This window comes from Ctenocephalides felis, unplaced genomic scaffold (genome assembly GCF_003426905.1).
Source record: "Ctenocephalides felis isolate EL2017-DRISC unplaced genomic scaffold, ASM342690v1 CF-g0.4_SCAFFOLD_03442, whole genome shotgun sequence".
Taxonomy (NCBI): Eukaryota; Metazoa; Arthropoda; class Insecta; order Siphonaptera; family Pulicidae; genus Ctenocephalides; species Ctenocephalides felis.
In genome coordinates, this window is record NW_020539596.1 from 1 (window position 1) to 17,821 (window position 17,821).

Consider the following 17,821-nt stretch of genomic DNA (forward strand, 5'->3'; position numbering starts at 1 on the left):
TGGCCAAGGATAGAATAAAGCCGGAAACTTGTTTGGGCTATTCCGCGTTATTAACCGTTACATGAATATGGGCTCGTAACAATTGTTGAAACATTAAATTTATTAACAGAAATCATTTAGTTTATAATAATAATGAACACTATTTTTTAAAATGACGAAATATTACTCTAGTGCATAAAAATATCTGCTCGATATCAACATGAATAAAGTAAATAAAACGTAATGCTATTGGAATTAACAGAATGTGAAGAACGAACTTCTAAATAATAAGAGTTTTATCTAAGATAGTTATATATATGACTTACAATTGATGAAAAGGAATGAATTAATATAAAATTGTATAGGTTTATAAATTAAATGGTCCGATTTTCTATAATTGCAAAAGCAAATTTAAAATTTATTCAACAAAGTTGAGTTTTATTGAAAACCGTTGATACCAAATTTACATTGACAAAAGACTGAATTAATAATCAGAATTGAAACTGGAGGAATATGTGAAAATACCTAAAATTTTATGCGAATATAATAGGTCTCAGTACAAAAAAAGTTAATATCAAAAACCAATATAAATTCCATAAAGTAAATATAATAGCCATACGTGACTTCCTCCAACCTGGAACCTATATGTGATAGTAAATTGAGCTGGAATTCCACCCTTAATCCTCCCTTCACATCAGGCAATAAGCTGACTATAGAAATATATCCCGGTGTTCGTTTCAGAATCCATCACAGTAAACGATAATATAAGTAACCAGGCAGCCCATCACGCTCGAAGGATTTGTGAAGACCGTTATAAATCTATGTAATTCCTCAGATTTTTAAGGTGCTCACTTATTGAGGTAATATTTTATAGAGTGCGAAGAACGATCGTATAGTTTTGCAGTTAGTTTGGAAAAAAGACATGATTGTTTAATACAGCATTGTGATCAGGTTGTCTTATTTAGAAGAATTGACAATTATAAAATTAATGTTTCATATCCTTAGTTAATCATTAGTAATATATACGCAAAAAACTTAAATAGAGGCATGATATATGAATTTTCTTGAATATGTAAGGTGCTCACTTAACAGGCGAGATAATTCTTTATATAGTGTAGTTAGATTAGGAAAAACTTAATTGTTTATTACAATGTTGTATTATACTTTTTGAATAAAATTGATAATATTGAAATTAATATTCTTTATCATGAGATAAGTAATCATAATATTCAAAGAAAGACTGTTACAAATCTTTTAAATTTTCAAGGCTATTTATTGAGGTAATACTTTATCGACTACGTCTAACGATTTATAGTTTTGTAGTTTATTTTGGAAAATACATGACTATTTAATATAACTTTATAATTATAGCGTTAAATATAATTGATAATTATAAAATAAATGTTTTACATCGTAAGTTTACCGACAGTATTTTTTGAAATAAATAATTTTAATAAAAAATGTGATAAATACATTAAACCTACTATTGAAATAATGCTTTATATAATATATCGCAAAGAACGATTGCATAGTTGCAAATAATTTACAACAATAATTTATAATTTGAAGATTATAAATTTATATAGCTATTTTTAAAATTCTCTAATATTGGGTTAACAAATCGCTCTAAATAGATTGCAAGTTTAGATTTTAAAATGCAAAACATTGTAGATTGTTGAACGTTACAATTATTTAAAAATCTGAACACAAGAATTTTTACATAATTCTTTATATATATATATATATATATATATATATATATATATATATATATACTAGTAATATTTTTCAACCCCTTTTAAAAAGAAACAAGTGCTTTTTCTGGCAGACTAAAATATTGTATCATTATGGTAATGGCAACACGAATACATCAGTAAGAATCAGCGAAAGTGCGCGACACTTGCAATTTCCTCATACATTAAAAATTGAAATACATTATAAACGATATAAAACTCAAAACTCGTTGTATGTGATATCCTTAAAGTGATTTAATTAATGGACAATCAATTTTATTAGTAATAATTTGACATAGTATATGATCTCTTTGTCTACCACTCTACCTGATTAATATTCGTTAAAGTCCTTTACTTTGTATTGATAGTATTCCTATTAAAGCACAATAAAATTATTAAAATTATTGTGGTCTATCTTGCTCGGTAAACGATAGTAATGAGATTTCAACAAGGGCATTTAGATTGCTTTAAGAAACAACAACAAAGAATTTTCAAAACATAATTGCTCCACGACTAATTAATATTGCACAGAGCCTAGAATAATACATGAGCTTCGTTTTAAACAAATTCAAACATCTCACGAGCACTTTGTTAAATTATTAATAACAATATAATAAATCTACTTTGATTTTAATTAAAGACGGCGAACATTTTAAAAAGAATATGCAAATGTATCTCTCTCGCGAGAGTTATTAGAACTTTTATAGAAAGCTCTCATCAAGTTGCAGACCGAGCTTTGGAGGAAAGGGGATGTTTTCTTTAGCATTATTGGACGCCAAGATTTATACTTGAGAAATTCTCAAAGTTCAAATCTACTTAACAAGAATATATAAGTATATAATAGGTTCTATATGATGAGTTTAATAATAAAATATGTACATGATAAGTTTAATAATATTTTATGCATAGCTATTACTAATACCGTATTAGTACAAATAGTACAACATATTTATTATATTTGAATCTTTTAATCATAAACTAAATATAATTGTAAATTTATGTTTATAATGCTTTAGAAATATTTGAATTTATTTTGAATGATGTTTTATTCTGGTAATTTTTAAATAATAATATTCAGTATGACAATGTTTTAAAACTTTTTTGTCTATGTAAAATAAATAATTTAGAATTTCTTTAATAGTGATGATATAGATGATTTGAGTGTAAATTAAAATACAATGAATCCAGATATAAAATATAGAGAAAGGGATATATTGATCAGGAGAAAATGTGGTGTGGAAGATTCTATATATTCTATCGCTAATATATTTTTGGTATGTTTAATCCAAATTGCCTTTTGAGAACCATGTATCCTTTAAAAAGAAGGATGTCCTGAACGTCTCGGCTTCATCGGTAATGAGCTTCGCTCGAAAGAAATCGCTCATTAAAATGAGAGCGCTTATATTACTCTCATGAATATACACGATGTTTATTTGACGAACAAACGGTCGGGACGCTTGAAAGATAGGCAAAGGATTTGACAGATTTACGGGTAACTTTTATTCCTTTGAGGACACCTTTATAAAATGATCGGAATATAAACAAAAGAAACTGTTGTCTTTTTCATTTGATTTTGATTACAATTTAATATCAACATGATGCCTTTCTTGTGCTTTGAGTTTAATGATATGACGCTTTGTTTAAATTCAGCTTAATATTATATAATATGGATCTTAAACAAATAGCACGTAGTGCATAAAACAACCATAGGTAAAAGATGTGCCCAGTATTTCTGGACTATCATGGTACAAATAATATTTTTACAAAGTTTGTACTATCGTTATTAAAATATAATAATATTGAAAAATATTGGATTGTTAAAAATATGCTATTTATAAAGAAAGCCAAAGCTTTGTCAATACCAAATATTTGCACTTTTGCCAATAATAACGACTATGTTTAATCTTTATTAAAACATAAGTTAATGATATATATATATATATATATATATATATATATATATATATATAAGTCATAATGAGCCTTAATAATTTTCTTGTACAAATCAAATATTCATAGGGCTATTTTATGATAACTAAGGCAAGGCCTCGGATTACCAGCCACAAGGTTTCCTGTTTAAATTCTGCTTTGCGTAATTGCTTCTGCTAATTTTTATGAAAAAAAGACAAAATTACATAATACCATACATATATCGTTTTCGTACATATTTAATATATTTGCCCATTTATATATTTTAATATATATGCATACAACGCAGTAAATAAAATATTTAAAAAAGTAGCTGCAATATTATATAATATATAAATGTATAGCTAAAATAGATGAATGGTATATATATATATATATATATATATATATATATGCTGTAATTAGGCATTACCATATCCCTATATCATGGATTATTGTTTTCATTGATTTTAATATCAGAATAAACAAATCGTAAGTACTTTTACTTTTTTACTTAAAATTTTATACATTTTTTGTTCCATATTTTAGTTTACTAGCGAATACTAGTTATAGCCACGACGGATGAATTGTATTAGAAAACATTTGTAAAGAAACGCTTGTTTTTTATTGATGTTCTGCCCGATTTTTAGACTCGGTAAACAAATATACATCATATTCAGAATTCAGCATTTTGTCAAATTTATGTATAATTGTAAATAATTATTTTGTCAAATTTATCATTTAGATTATAAATTCTAAGATTCTTGAGACTAATTGAGTATAGTTTTGTAACATAGTTTGCCAAGTACATGCCAAATTATATTTTATCACTATATGAAAGAATAACGTAAGCTGTGTATACTCCAACAAAATTGTTAATAAAGTCATACCGCGCAGTGTATATAATACATAAAGATATGTGTATTTATTTAAATCTCTTTGTATACAAATAAGTTACAGCATCTCCTGATTTATGTGCAGGGGGCACGGAAACACATTTTTAATAATATTATTCATGGGCTGTAAGTCGCTGTAGGTACGTCGGGAAATTCTTATCCATTTATTGATCAGATCCTGTATATAAAGTTATGTATGAGAAATATAGGTACGTATAAAAAGCTTTAAAATACATCCCTTTATGCCAAGGAAGAAATATGATGTCCCTCAATTTGAATATTATAAATATCAGTCATTCGTATTATCGCAAACGCAATAAATGTTAAGAATCTTATAATGGCCACAGTTTGATTTGATACTGTTGTATATGTATATATATATATTTAAAAACCGTCATCTTCAGTAAAAAATATATTTTCATTTTTATAGCTTTCAATTTTCATTCTTAATTTTTGAAGAATCATACATACTTCAGGGATTTGCCGTTTAGACTTATTTTTCGAAAATATGCATTCTCTATTAAAACAATTTTATCAGAAAGACGTATATATATATATATATATATATATATATATATTCATATATTTATATAGCTTTATATATGTACACTATTTTGGCTACTTAAAATTATTATCACTGAAATATGTTGTATTCTTTTAATAAATAATTGAGGCAATGTTTAAAATATACCAAATATCATAACGGTGTATATATGGCATCTATATGTATATATTTATATACAAAATCTCTGTTCATTCAAATAAGGAATCCGTCGAAAAGAAACCAGTTTACAATACAGTTATAGAAATTCCATTGTAATGTTAAACGCCGAAAAGTGAACTGTAAATACTATTATAAACAATTAGCATGTATAAATTATTTTAAAATAAGAAATACAATCAGTATATATCGTGTATTTAATCAAGCATCTGTGAAAATAACAATTTAGTTGTAAGTTTTAGAAATAATATTATCGACGTGATTAAGATCATGATCACTTAATCAATTTTGTTGCAAATCATCGATACCTCTAATCCTAAAGTATTTCATATCATTTACGCAAATGAATTGATTAAAAAATTTTTATCGGATAAAATTAATTATCACAAATATTTTCATCAATTAATTCATGATCATGGGATTAAAATCGAAATCTGTTCCCATTTGCTTATTTGTGACGTGGGTATATATAAATAGGGTTATAGAATTATAAACATAGTTCGATTATAAATGTAAAACTGAAGAGTAAAACTTGCAAATAAAATATAATATGAACAAAATTAATTTCATAATGACAATTTTATAATTCAAGTAAATAATGTAAAAAAATATTTTTAGATATTTTTTTATATTTGAGATCCACTTAGAACTATAACAATTTATTTACTCTAATATATATAGTAAGTTTCGTTGTCAGTATATATTAATTGCATTACTAATAATTAATTGATTATGTAGTTAATTTTATTTTTTCTAATAGTTGTTGCTGAAAATATCTAGTTTAATCTTGAATACCTTCTAAATTGCTTAAGAACTCAATAATGAAAAATATTTGGTCCAATGGTGTAGAAAAATTAGAACTTACTTGAAGAAATTTCAAATTTGATCTTTCGAATATTATTTAAGTTTTTACTATTTAGTTGTATATAGAAAACTGTTTTTCATTTATATTTAATTCGATATTTTCACATTTTGTATATTTTTTGTATTTTTCTAAATATGTACTATAAAGCCCTGGTTAAAGCAACCAATTCATATCACTAAAAATGTACTTATCATACACTTGTGTATAATATATTTTACATATATGTATACATGTATATATATAACAATTTCTACATATTTTTATAGAAAATTCCGGGTATAAATAGCGGTAATCATTGTTTGAGAGCAGGATACAGCAACATCAGTTCGCAGACGTCTATTATTTGCATAGACATTGTATAAAACAATGTGAAGAAGAATTTCATTTTGTTAATATTTTCACTGCATTGTGTATCTTCCAGAACCATAAATTATGAGCCGGATGATAAAGGTAAATATTTATGCTGAATTTATATATTAAATATTTTTGCTTTATATGAAGTGAAATGATAACTTCTCTTAAATAATATATATATATTATATATATAATATATAATATTTTTAGCTATATATATATATATATATATATAATATAGCAAATATTTTTTACAAAGTTTTCAGCACACGAGCTAGCTTAGGCAATTGATAAATTTTCATATGCATGATTTTTTATAATTTTTTTCCAGCTTCAGCCGGATGTGAAGTTGCAATAACCGGGGGTCTAGGAGACCCTCAACCTTTGTTCATTATCCCTGGGACCACAACAATTCTTAGAACCTAAAGATGACTCTGGCATTTTACGTCTGGAATACAATCAAAAAGTAGAGCTAGCATGCGCTGGAAGTGAATTTAGCACTTCAAAAATGCCTTGGTTCTGGTGGCTGACTGGGGCCGTCTATGTTGAAACTATGATGGCTACTTGTATTGAGGTAATTAGATTTAATATACATCGAATTTTATAAAAAAAACCTACGAATTAATCATGATATTGTATACATCCGTATAATCGCATACAATATAATAATTTTTTTTTGAAGTGTTCAAAGAATCAGAAATCCTTAAATCAAGTTGGAAATAATTTTCGAATATGATTAATGAATTTAATTTTTTTTAAACGACATTTAGCAACTTTAAAATTTTCTTGAAATATATGTTTCGAAATCTAATCAGTACGATTCCTAATTCACTAATCACTGCGATTCCCGACTTCGTTTCTTATTAACGAACTATTATTTTTAAATGAGATCAATATTTGGCAGAAACGCGATTAAGAAAACATTACGCTAGTTAAAATAATTATGTTATCATGAGCTTGCACAATGATTAATACATTTAATGTTTTTTGAAATTTGTCATAATTTGCATAAAGATCTCCTTTGGAAATATTCCCAAATTTTTTGCTCAATTCCATTACCCTACATTTCAATCAAATAATCATCACCACTCGCCCTTCTTTTTTCTTTCTTTTATCATTTTTCGTACCCAGGGAGTTTTAATAAATGTATATTAATTAAAATTTTCAGGGCAGCTCTTTCGAATTGCCTTGGGGCAAGTCGAATATCAGCACAGCCCGTTGTGTTTCAAACCCGTATCACGAAGCCAAACCCACGGTCGCAGATGCGGTAGAAGAGAAAGCCGATCCGAAATCTATGAAATAGGCTTTCAATTATCGTCCGGAAGAGTTTTAAAATTGTTCGACCTATGTCATGACAGGGATATGGCAGGACTCTATATAGTCATCATAAATGACACCTGCCAATGCGGGATATCAGCATTCTGTGCCTAGGCCAAACTTTATTCAAGGAAAGCACTATGATTTTTCGGTTGATACGCTTATAAGTGAGTATTGTTACCAAAAAATCGTGAATAGAATAGAATTAAAAAAAAAACATTTAATTGGTAATCCACTTAATTTTGTAAATTACCAAAACAATGTAATCAATTTAATGGATTACAAAGTCTAGTAGTTACTTAAGATAAGACATTCTGATGGAATTAGTAATTCTACTTCAATAAATGCCGCTTTCCAGTAAGTACTTATTCAGTTAACACTCTTGAGTTTTTTCTCAGTTATCAACTGCTTTCAAAAAATGATAATTGATAGTGATTAAGTACACAAGCATTAATCACTTTGGCATTTTCAATCTCTTAGTTCAATTATAATAATGAATTGAACTTTATTAAATAAATTAAATTAAATATATGTAATTATATCAATTATAGGGCAGAAACACGTTGAATGCCCTGAAACAATGTAATTAGTATACATTTTAATGACTTTTGATATCTCAACCACTTTTTTAGGCCTCTAGTTTTTTTTAGGTTGTTTGGTTAGACCATGATTTCTTACTGCATGCTAAGTTTCATCTAATTTATTGTAATTATGAAAAAACGGCCCGGCCGATCTTTAAAACTTATCAGCACGATACAAGCTGATGATTTTCTAACGGTTTATAATTTTATAAATCGTTTCGGTTCAACCGAACACAACTCAAAAATCATTCATGCATGCATACTTTTTTGAAACTTGGTTCAAACAATTCAGAATAACTTGAAACATCGAGAAAACATAAAATTAGTGAATAAAGTGGAATTTCCTGGCGATAACAAACTTCTGCTTTAGAAAGATAATATAACATTTAGTAATTTATATATTGCAAATTTTCATGACAATGGTACTAGCATTTTATAACAGCAGTAGTCACATTCGGGCATAAAAATGCATTATCAGTTAAAACATTATAAATGTAAGATTTCCCATATCCACTTCACATGAAGTACTCTCGAACTAACATTGTGAAAAATATGTTTATCATCTAATCAATTCTAATCGATCAAAAAATCAAGTAGTCATATCCAATCTGGAGAACTATTTGGAACTTGAAAAATAATAATCAATATATTCAAAGAAAAGCGAGTACTTAACATTTACCTAATCTCACGTTTCAGGAGAAAGTCTCAGAAGTCAATGATCGCAAAAATTCTAAATTCAACTAAACTGGCAAACCAACTAGTGCACGATACGAACGATTACTTCATGGCCCGTGGACACCTGGCCGCTAAGGTGGATTTTATATACGGTTCGCAGCAGCGCGGAACGTTCTATTTCTTGAACGTTGCGCCCCAATGGCAGACATTTAACGGGGCAACTGGGAACGCGTCGAGTCCTCGGTGAGGAATTTTGTGAGCGCCAGAGGAATCGAGGTGAGAATTAATTCACGATTAATAGATTATGCTGGCTGTTTCTCTAGCTTTTGTACACCCATTTTCTCTCTTTGTGGAAGAAATATAAATTGCTTAAATAGATGAAAGACTTTAAATCTTGGTTATTTAAAGTACTGCCTAATTTTATTTTATTATGATTATTTTATTAATCATAGCAAACATATAGATACATTGTAATCAGGGGGCATCCATTAATCACCTGGGGTTTTTAAGGGGAGAAAGGGTTTGACAAAAAATCGCGAAATATCACGTTGGGTAGAAAGGTGTATAGTAAGATATAACGTGTATTATTTTTTAACTGACTCATACGCAGCGCCGTCAACCTCATATCGAACAATAGCGATATTCATTTACACTTGGAAATATAGAACCAAAATACGAATCCAAGTAAAAGTAGCCTTCTCCGGTCTTTGCTGCATGTAGTATATTTTTTATAAGTTTTTTATACTAACTGATAACCCAATGCAACTTAGTATTCTTGAAAATTGTACAATGGTGTTCTCTTTATATCGTTGATACTTTTTAAATCATTTCATGGAACTAATAATTAATTAAAATATTAAGGTTTGATTACGTTTCAACTGCTATCTTTGGTAGGACAATATTAAAAAAAAATACACGTAAACCAGTGTTTACGCCCAAGACTCAACCATGGTCTAATAAAATTAAATAATTAAGTTCATACATAATAGAAATAGTAAAACCTAATCCCTTTTATTACAATATGCCGAAATTCAAAATGATCCCTTATCCTATCATTTATCGGACTTTCTAAGAAATTCAGCTTTTTTAAACTTGAGCCTTTAATACTAAATCACAGATCGATATATAATAAAATAATGAATTAAATAGGCAGTTGCTTGCTCCCAAAAATCAATCAATCAGAAAAATAATATAAAAATATTAAAACTTGTAATATCTCAACATTCATCTATGTAACATCAGTATTAAATCAACATTCAAACATCATAACATTAACATTCAAACATATCAAAAATTATCTGACAATCTGTAACACCGTTTTATTTTATCTAAATAACAATATTTTAAACTATATATCATTTTTTAATGGCCTGATAAAGCCAATAATTTTATCTAGTCATTTGGCGAAAAGTGATCTATTTTAACAGAGTTCGGTAGCATCTTGGTGTATCACGAGCTTTTTATATGATTTATGTTAAGAACTAAGCATTTCATAAATAACACAAATTATTTTTATTCTCGCCCTAAAAGTCTAGCTGATCGAAACTATAATCAATGAGCAATATTAACTGCATAACCACAAAAATAATATGTTGTAACAAAATTATACAATTCACACACACACACACATATATATTTATATATATATATATATATATATATATATATTATATTGTAATTGAGTTTAATATATAAGATCTTAAACATTAAATTAAAAATAACCACACGAGGAATTTGTAATATCCAGTTTCCCAAAATAAGTAACAAAATATATTTTCAGGTTGATCTCTACACGGGCACAAACGGTATCTTGACATTCCCAAACGAAAAAGGCGAGCAAAAAGAGATCTATCTGAATTTCGACAATAACGCAAATCCTAGATTACCCGTTCCGAAAGTTTACTACAGAATCATTTACGAACCTAAGACCAAGTTGGGTGTGGTGTTGATAGGTGTGAATAATCCGTACGCCAGTTTAGATGAGATTAGAAAGGACTATGTCTACTGCACCGACGTAATCTCTAAACTCGATTGGTTGCATTTTGATTCAAAGGATGTGAAACGAGGTTATACGTATGCATGTGAGGTGCCTGAGTTCTTGAAAACGGTTCCGGACGCACCTCAATTAGATGTTAAAGGACTCTTATTGTGATAACTGATGGAAGTTTCAATATAATAGTTTATTTATAAAAACATTATTTATTTTATTTTATATTTTGTAATAGATATAGTCCACGAAGAGTAGAAACTTGAAGTTTGAAACAATTACGTAGAACTGGAGTTTTGAACAAACATTTATTTTTCCAAGACTAATAATGTATATGAATGCCATTGAAAACTTTTCACGAGACAAAAGTTATAATTCGTGCTTTTTGCATTGTTCGAGTACTTTATATATACATATATATATATATACATATATATATATATATATATATATATATAAATATGAATTTATGGCTTTAATACCCTGAGAGTCTCAGCTGGATCCATGTTCACAAAAAAATTCAAAATAAAATATGGATTCAAAGCAATGAATATATAAAATTTATAAAATTTAATAATTTAAAAAAACATTAAGTACATATTGCAGAATAATTCATTTTCTAGGTGGGCTACAAATATAAGTTATAAGTTAATTATATAGTTGTAATAATGCATTGAAAAACCATATAATTGTGTATGTTTATATATAAATAAAAATGTGTATATGGATAATAATAGGTTTAAATCAAATATTTTATGTGGTATTATATTAACACTCCTTTATTTTCTTCTAATTGGCATATTTATTTAATATTGCGTACAAATTTAAATATTTATGTACGTAATGTTGATGCTCTATCTGACGCCAATTAAAAAACTTTGTTAAATAAATAAAATGAATTTGAAACCAGAAACACATTGGAGAATTTTTGAATACTAATGTTTAATTAAATCAATGTTGAATATATTGTAAAGTAAAAATTACACAAGTCAAAATAGGAAAAGTGAATGTATACGGTTAAATTCAAATTAAAATCATGCATACCTAATTCAAAATTAAAAATTTACAATCTTATACATAGTATTCATACCATTACTCTCGATCGTCGTGATAAATGAGAATAATTTCCACTTAATGAAATGCAATTTCACATTACGTAATATAAATCCTGATAGTTATATTACATATATAATAAATTGCATTCATGTTCTGATTACTTTCATGTGTGAGCTTTTAATAACGTGATACATTCCCATAAAACCTACAAATTTGTAATAGCGCACGGGGGCGCGCTAGCAATACAAATCGCCCGACGTCAGAGTAGGGTAGCTGCGGGCAGTCACATTAAAATCAATGAAAAGATGAACACCCTCGTACGGAAGATTTCTATATATCCGGGGTTTATAAAGGAGAAATCTTTTATATTTATCTAGTAGAATCAAAAGGGAATTCAATGATGAAGATGTTATTAGACGAAGATTCGTATCAAGATATCGGAATTTTATAGCGGATTAATTCGTATGTATAACTTTTAATGCATTGTTGCAAAATGTAAGTAATATTAAAAAAATATGTTCCAACATTGATACAGAATTCATTGATTTATTGTGTTGAAGAGTATTCAATAGTAATGTCGTCATCGGTATTTATGATTAGGAATATTTGAACTGAACTATATGAAACTCAATGTGAGAGTTTTTCTTATTATAAATACCTATCAAAATAGTACAATTACATAAACGTTTATAAAAAGGTCAAAACAAATCTAATATTATTCAATAAAAAAACGTATATGAATTATTCCAGAGAGTAACTATCTAATTATGGCTTAGACGGGTCAATAAACCAACATTTTTTGAGTGCTTCTATACATTGAAGACTACTTTTAGTTACTCATTTGAATGCTTTTCAATTTTTGATATATGACTACGGCTTCTGTCTTCATTTTCTTTTCAAATATCTTTCATTATTTTATTTTATTCTGTAAATAAATAATATTTTTACATTCTGTATTATATGTAATTTTATGTTAAGCACATTTTTAATTTTACTATATATATTGTAATTTTGTATATATATGTTAATTGTTACCCATAATGTAAAATAATTGTATTTTTGAGTTCTTTTGAAAGAAATCTGTGGGCTATATATTTAAAAATAAATAAATAAAATAAATAAATAAATATATATAAAATATTTACAAATCGTTCTATGTATTGTAAAATTGGGGACGTACCAAGGAGCATTTACTAAATTTTGATTGGATACTATGCATCGTAACAATTATGTAATTCACCTATGTAGCTTTACAGTCTTTAGAATGAAAAGCAAAAGCTTAAAAAAAATATTGCTATCACAAATGAGAATTTGTTAGTTTTCTTCTGTAAAAATATGTTATATATTTATAACCATTTTTAAATAAATTTGCTCTTACCTTTTTAATATAATTCAAAATGAATTATGTGCTTTCCTATATTTTCCTTATATTCCACAAGAATAAAAATAGTTTTATAAAACCAATCTTTTCACTTCAATCACTTCAGAGACTTTCTAATTATGGCTTGGACAGGTCCACACACTAACATTCTTTGAGTACTCTACCTTGGAGACTACTTTTAGTAACTAATTTGGATGTTCATCAAATTTTGATATATGACTACGGCTTCTGTCTTTATTTACTTTATATATATATATATATATATATATATATATATATATATATATATATATATATATATATATATAATATATATATATATTTATATATATATATATATATATATATATATATATATATATATATGTATACAGGGCCGGATTTAGAAATTTCGCGCCCTGGGGCACTGACAAAAATGCCGCCCCATCCCTAAATTTTTTATTTAAAATAGTTTATATATATCATTTTTCTAAAATTAAAATAACTATTTGATTGCAAAAAAATTATTACGCATTACATAGTGTAAATAGTGGTGCTTGGCATCGTGCCTTAAGATAAATTGCTGAAACTTTCAGTACCAAAAATTAAAATTTAAAAAAAAAAATTAAAGCGATCGGCCTGCGTAAGTAAGTAAGCGCCGCCTCGCAGAATAACAGATAAATAATTTTGCAGAACTCATAGAAATGTAAACAAAATTTAAATTATTATAATATCTGATAATTTTATGTGCATATGGTTAATGATCATTTTTGACCGCCAAATGTTTCTCTTTCAATTTTTTTTATTGGGTCACCGAAACCGCTAGACCTGCCTTTCACAAACTTAATCAGTTCTCCATTTTGTCTATATATGTAAATTTCTTTTAATGATATTGGACGTTCCGTTTCTCAAAAAATGAATTATTATTTTTGGCATTTAGGCCCATATTTCCGAAACAGTTGGACCTGTCTTGGCCAATAACTAATCAGCACGTTTCGCTATCAATAGAAATCGAATTATTCAAATAAAATTCAATTTTAATAAGCTTAATAAATGAAACTTAATAATTTTCAAAAAATTTCGAACGTGCGTCACTAATTTAGTTTTTTTTTCATCGCTATGAGCTTGGAAGTGCACAAATTCGTCATCTTAAGAGGGCTCGAGATCTGAAGAACATCTTTATATTAGCCAAATTGCCAAATTTTGCAATGCATTTGTATAATATTTTGTTAATTATATTTCTTGAAATTAAAAATGTTATTAAAAAAATTATTTAATTATATGGTATAGAATTTTTTTTCACTATCCAAATTTTGCTGCCCCCGAAAATTTGTAGCCCTGGGCAGTAGTCCCGACTCCCCCTACTGTAAATCCAGCACTCTATATACATGTATTTTAGAACACTTGAATAAATTGCACTGCACTGCATTATACATGTATAATAGAACTCTTGAATAAATTGAAAATATATTTTGATTTTAAAATTTAATTTTATCTTTAGTATATATAATTTCATACCAAGTACACAAATTTTTCATGTAGTCATTTTTTATTTTTTTATTTTCTTATAAATTACAAACTGTCTACATAGAAAGACATTGAGTAATTAATTTGACAAATGACATAGAATTTCAAAAGGAAAACCCAGAGGTTCACTTTATATTAATGTACTAAATTATGACTTAATTAAAATTAGGTATATGTATCCATATAATCACTATAATCTTTCCAAAAGATATTCAAAATCTTTTAAGACTGAATTTATTTGTTTATTTTCTTCAAAAATCCAAATGTATATAAACAATGACAGGTTTTCTGTGATTTTGCCAACACTAGCGCTATCAATTGCCTAATACCAAAAACTATTTATTGATAAGATAACAACCAAAGATAAATGATTTTATCATTGATAACGATCTATGACAGAAATATAAGATTTGAATTTGAATATATGTAGGTAACGACAAAAACATAACGACATAACGAGTATGACGAGTAACGATTTATATTGTTTTGGCGCCTTTTTGCCCCTATAAAAGCTGGCACAGAAACAATGTTAAGTCTTTTTGTGTTGAGACCTCGTGGAGTTACTACAGTGAAAGGTAAGTCATTTATAATAACTAATATTATTCTAAAACTGTTTTCAAGTAATTTCTAAAAAAAAATCATATATTCAGTTTCTTGAATATATGATTTATGCATGGTGTTTGCTTGCGTTTTGATTTATTTAATTTTGTTTAATGAATTATAAATAAAAAAATGGAAACCGTTCATTATTTATATAAATCGATTTATGTTATTTTTTCTATTTCAAAATAATTTTTGCCGAAGAGTTTCTGTAATGGTTTTGAAATAACTCTTTGGCCAAAATTATATTAAAATATTAAAAATAATGTAAATCCAGTAATATAAATAAAAAATGTTTTTCAAACTTTTTTTTAATTATAATTCAATAAAAATAAATCAAATCAAAGCGCAAGTACATATATACAGATATATGTATGTACATATGTATCTAATGTATATTGTATATATTTTATACAATATACAAAATTTTAAACAATATAAATAATTCCAACTGTAGAATTTAGGTATGATTTTATGATATAAAATTCAATTTTTTATATTTTATTTGAATATACATTTTAATTTAAATATTGAATTATTAAATGAAAAATAGAAATAAGAACATATGAAATATATACTGCATATGTTCTTATTTCTATTTTCCATTTAATAATTCAATATTTAAATTAAAATGTATATTCAAATAAATTTAATAATTATTTAATAATTAAATTTAATTTAAAAGGTATTTAATAAAATTATACATATATATGTATAATTTTAATAAATACCTGTATAAATTTTATTAAATTTTATAACATTAAACTATGAGTATTGTATAATAATTGTACAAAATAATTTTAATTGAAAATGGCTGATATATTTGACTACAAAGTCAATAATAATAAAAAAAAGATTAGAATTAGAAAACTATTACAACATTAAAATTTATATCTGAACTTATGTTGGAATTATTTGCATTTGACTTTTTATAATTATTTAATGTAGTTGTTTAATTAATTTTTAATGTAGTTCGTTTCTTTTCAGATTTTATACAGTGCCAATAGTGTTATGTGCAGTGAATAATAACTTCGGAGGCTTATTGTGCATTAAACTTTTTTTAATATTAATTGTAACTTAGTTTATTTGATATAGTGTTAAAAGTAATTTTTTATTTACCATTTTGCGTTATTTCGAGTACATGGTCCACACTTTTTTTTTTTTTAATTTTCGAAAAACGAACGAATCGTATTATGATGAAAATTGCGCGTTTGAAGCTACGTTCCTGCCGCCTACCCCCCACGGCAGGTCCAAGTAGTCGGGTTTCACATTTAAATTTAATTTATTAATTGAATAATTTTTGTTTTGTATCTCTGAGTGTATGGACCCCTGCGTTGTTTTCCCAGAAGCACCGCAACCCCATGCACATAATTTAACAATTAATATTATTTGTTTGCAATTATTATTAAATTTAATTTTTTAATTATTCCGCTAAGTGGCCCATGGAAAAGAATAATTTTGTTTTAGATTTATAAAATTCTATTATAATGTTTTCAACTTACTTTGATTACTTTTCGTGTCGTAATGTAATGAACACAATTTCAAGAATTAACTTTACTTTTACTGGTCGCACAATGAGTCTCCTGGTGGAAGATGCTGAATTTATAAGTGGTTGAACTTGGCAATTTTCAGGACATGGTAAGAAACTCTGAGCTATGTACAAATCTTTTTAATATTGATAGAATTAAATAAAATTTTAATTTTAGGTTGAACACAGAAGTTACCAGAGGAATAGATCCTAAAACACTATTACTAAAACGGAAGAATGTTTACCAGGACGTTAGTGATTACCAGTGTACAAGGATAGAATGGACCACTTTGCAACCAGGAGCGCACAAGACCAGAAGAACGTTTGTTATATTCAGATAAGTTTGTTACTTACTAAGATAGATCACTTTGCTAAGTAGGATGGACCACTTTACCACCACCAGGAGCACACGACCAGGAGAACGTTATGTTGATAAGTATCTTACTTGCTAAGATAGATCATAAGATAGATCATAAGATATTAGTTTTTTACTTGCATCATTCTATATTATTTTTTTGCGATTTCTATATTATATTATATTATAATACTATATTATTATTTTATCGGGGCCCCATTTACGTTTTCATTCTTTATATTTGATTCGTGGACGGATTTATATACATATTATAATAAGATATATTTTGGGCAAAATCGTGTTAAATACAGTGCCAGACAGTGTTGTGTACAATGATATATCGTGATATATACAGTGCAAAAACCTTAATATTTACAAA

At 26.9% G+C, this 17,821-nt stretch overlaps 1 pseudogene; it reads left to right on the forward strand.

The window, feature by feature from the left end:
• Positions 1–9,056: 9,056 nt before the first annotated feature.
• On the forward strand, positions 9,057–11,263 carry LOC113382469 (annotated as a pseudogene).
• Positions 11,264–17,821: the final 6,558 nt, after the last annotated feature.